The sequence below is a fragment of the Tribolium madens genome, unplaced genomic scaffold (genome assembly GCF_015345945.1).
Source record: "Tribolium madens isolate multiple individuals breed KSU strain unplaced genomic scaffold, Tmad_KSU_1.1 Scaffold_96;HRSCAF=242;Tcas5.2_LG5, whole genome shotgun sequence".
Lineage (NCBI taxonomy): Eukaryota > Metazoa > Arthropoda > Insecta > Coleoptera > Tenebrionidae > Tribolium > Tribolium madens.
The window spans coordinates 14,749,024-14,752,755 of record NW_025401068.1 but is presented as its reverse complement, the minus strand read 5'-3'; the positions used below and the strand labels follow the sequence as shown (position 1 = coordinate 14,752,755).

Here is a 3,732-nt window from a genome sequence, read left to right as displayed (position 1 = left end):
AATAAGTTTCAATGAGATATTATATGGATTGATGTGGTAAGTTTGACTCCTCAGTTTTGAAACTTTTTGCAGTAGAAGAAAGATCAATAAATCAAAAGCCGGTGGAGACATTGTATTCAGCATAATCTTTACATTTTTAACGGAAGAATATTAATGATTGATAATGGGCTTCATTAGAGATAAGAATAATGGACAAGGATTATTCAGGGAATTGTTGAGACTCAGTTGCAACGTAACACTGAAATTATCCCTGCTCGTGTTGATATAGGGGTAGATTTCCCTTCACTGTCTCCGGCAATGTCATTTGACCTTCTGTCACTTTATCTGGGCCGTCAGGCACAAAATTGATATAATGCTTAATTCATGTCATTTGCTTTATGCCTGCTACGCTGCTTATGTTTATGTATAAGCAGAGCCATTATCTATGCATAATTGACTATTAGGGAACCCGACAGGAATCATGTCCATTCATTTAAAATTTAGTTAATGGCACGGATGATTGTTTTATTAAAAGAATTTCGAGGGTCGAATTATTAATGAATTGGATGGTGAAGAATAAAAAAGGCAACGTTCGGTAAGAAATCTAAAAGCGAGTTTTATTTGTCGATGTCTTCATTAATTATGAAGTGATCCACTTTATGGGAAATGGAAAAACATAAAACAAGTTTCCGGACAAATATAATTTAGGTCGGAAGATTTATAACTGGCGAGTTTTACAATCGACGTTAACATTTAACGAGGCTATACCGTAGGGGAAATCTCATTGTGATGGGCTTTGGATGCATAATTCAGATCATCTCTTCCTGAGAGAGCCCCGCCTGAGCAAAAGAATCACTAAGCAGAGAAAAATCAAATTCCCAATACCACCGAGGGACTCCCTCAGTTAGAAATGAAGAAATGCCCGCTGAGTTATGGATTCCGGCTGTCCATTTCGGAATGTCATGTTTTATCGGTGCGGTTTCTTTCAGTTTGACAGGAATGGCGCCGGTTATTGGATGCCGACGTCGACCAATACTGGGCGCTTGGAGAACATCATATAAATTCCGGGATGAGGGGTTCCGGTGGTCCTGCAGCTCCGGAACACTCGTCAATATTCCGGGCCGCGGGGAAAGACGCCGATGCTGTCCAAAGTGGACAGTCCATTTCTCTGCGCGGCCGTTCTGCGCTCTGCGGGCTACAAATCATCCAAGCTTGACCCTTCGAAGGCACCCGGATGACACTCGCCGAACTTTACCCAGCGCCTCCACCAAAATTGCTCTACACACAACAAAAAACACCTTTAAAACAACGCCGATAACAAAATTCATCCTACATTTTATTTTAATTAGTTGATTTGGGTGACTATAGTTGCATTTCTTTGCCTAATTGTGTATTAACTTATTATTAATTAAAAAATTAAAACACCAAATTAAAAAAAATACTTCTAGGCAACATCTAGGCAAAAAATAAAAACACATTAAATTTAAAATAACAAGTGAACAAAAAAAAACAAAACAGTGCAGTATTTTTTTATTAACAAAAAATAAATAATTATACAATGTAATTTTAATAAAAGAGATGCCCAAAAATTTCGTTCTTGTATCGTAATAAGTTTATAAAAATGACCTGTTCAATTGTATTTGGCAAAAGTTCACCACTGACATAAAATCTAATACATGAAAATGTGTTATTAGACTCAAAAAAATATATAAAACAAATAAATTGTATATTAGAAAATTGATTATTATTAATATTGTATTTAATCCGCAAGCGGCACCGCTGTTATGACTAAATGTCACAAATAAAAGTTTTATCTTTTAGCCATGGAATAAAAATTCTGCGTTTTTACTTTTACTATGACATTTACCAATGTTGTCTCTTTCTTGTCTCTTTTGCGGTTTCAGTAATTTCTGGGAAGGTACATTATAGATCACCAGCATTCGACGTTTTACACTACTAACTGCACTAGTCATGTACTAATTAAATTAATAAACATTTGAGAATCTCAACACAAATTTCAATACTGACGCGTAATGCTTGTTTATAAGTGTTGTTAAGATTTCATTACGTGCAAGAATCCTGATTATTTTGTACATTTACTTGCTAATTACAGTGTTATTCTTTACGCTCGGTCTAAATAAGTTGGCGCATAAAGTATGTAATATATGTTATTCGGAGTTAAAGTCAGTTTATGTGGCTCAGAAGTTATTTGCCTCACTACGTTCAGCTTTGCCACATAAAATATTGCTTTTACTCACAATAAAATAATACCTACTATACTACTCAAAAAAAAAATTTGAAAAAAAAATCAAAAAAGTGTTTTAGATTTTTTCAAATTTGTAAAAAAACTTCAAGAAACAATACTAATTAATTTTTGAAAAAAAAATCAAAAATTTTTTTTGAATTTTTTTTTAAATTTAACTAATGCAAAATTGTTAAAGGGAGTTGAAAAAAAATGTTTTTCTCATCTTGACGAAGATTAGACCATTTTCAGAAGCAATATGTGCAATTGTTTCTTTAATTCTTTTGCAAAACTTTGATCAATCGGTTTACAAAATCGGTTTGATTAGATAAAATAAAAATTAACAGGGCTGTGGGGGATACTTTAGGCTGTAAAAACACCTAAAAACATTAGTTTCCCCATCAATATTAGTGAATACGCGGTAGATTTTCTAAAACAACGCAAAAACTTACTTTTTTCTCTTTTCTTTAAATCAATGGTTAAGATCAAAAATTTTTTTCCCAAAAAATCATAAAAGGATCTTATTAGGCATTTATTTCAGTTTTTGACACTACGTTTATATTCTCCGTGTGGTCATTGGTTGCTGAGATATCGATGATCAAAGACAAGAGGATCCTTTTTCATTTAAAGTCAGATATCACAGCGACAAATTAACATAAAAAGAATATAAAAAAAGCATATTAAAAGTGAACAAACATGCTATCCGCTCTATTCATTGATTTAATTAAAGAAAAATTCCCCACGTCTATGAACCAAAAACAAAAACATAAAAATCTAGAATTTTTTTTTCGCGCTATTACTTAGAATTGCGTGATAACTGTAGCACAAAAAAATATTTCCAAAAGTTCTCAAAACTAATAATAATAATAATAATAATAATAATAATAATAATAAAGGTAAATAAATTAAAGTAATACAAAGATGCAGAGGCAAAGTCTAGCTTAAAGCTATTCAACTTAACCTCAAAAGAAAATTGATAGAAAAAAAAAACAATTATAACATAAAAATAATTATTATAAACAATATAAAATTTAAATAAAAATAAATTAGGAAGTTACTTAATAACTAAAAGTAAAGAAAGAAATCATTGCCAGTCGCTCAAAAGCAAAAAGAAAAAACAAGAAAGAATTCTTTAAGAAGAAATAAAGAAAAAAAAACAAAAATTATCTAAAAGTTATCCAACTTAGTTGAACAAAGTTAATTATTCAAAAGCAAGTTCTTAATTTGAGTCTTAAACGTAAACACTGAATTTCCAGAATTAAAGATTTCGATGTATTTGTTATATGTTCTAATTACGTTATAAGTGAATGATCTAGAACAGGGCCGTAACCAGGATTTTATTTCGGGGGGGGGGGGGAGGTTTCTGGTTGGTCCATGGAAATGAAATTAAAGAAGACGCATTAAAAAGCAAAAATCTCTAAGTACACGTTTTTATTTTAAATTGAAATAAGAGATCCTAATTAAACATAAAAAAATACAAATTAACTCACAAAAGTAACAAAAAATAAAAT

At 31.4% G+C, this 3,732-nt stretch overlaps 1 long non-coding RNA gene across 1 annotated transcript in view; it reads right to left on the bottom strand.

Annotated features, from left to right (window-relative positions):
* Nucleotides 1–570: 570 nt before the first annotated feature.
* LOC123013185 overlaps nt 571–3,732 on the bottom strand; it is a 30,408-nt gene continuing 27,246 nt past the window's right edge. Inside the window, exon 2 of the long non-coding RNA XR_006413253.1 lies at nt 571–1,257. This is a non-coding gene — a long non-coding RNA (uncharacterized LOC123013185). The remainder of the gene's footprint in view (nt 1,258–3,732) is intronic.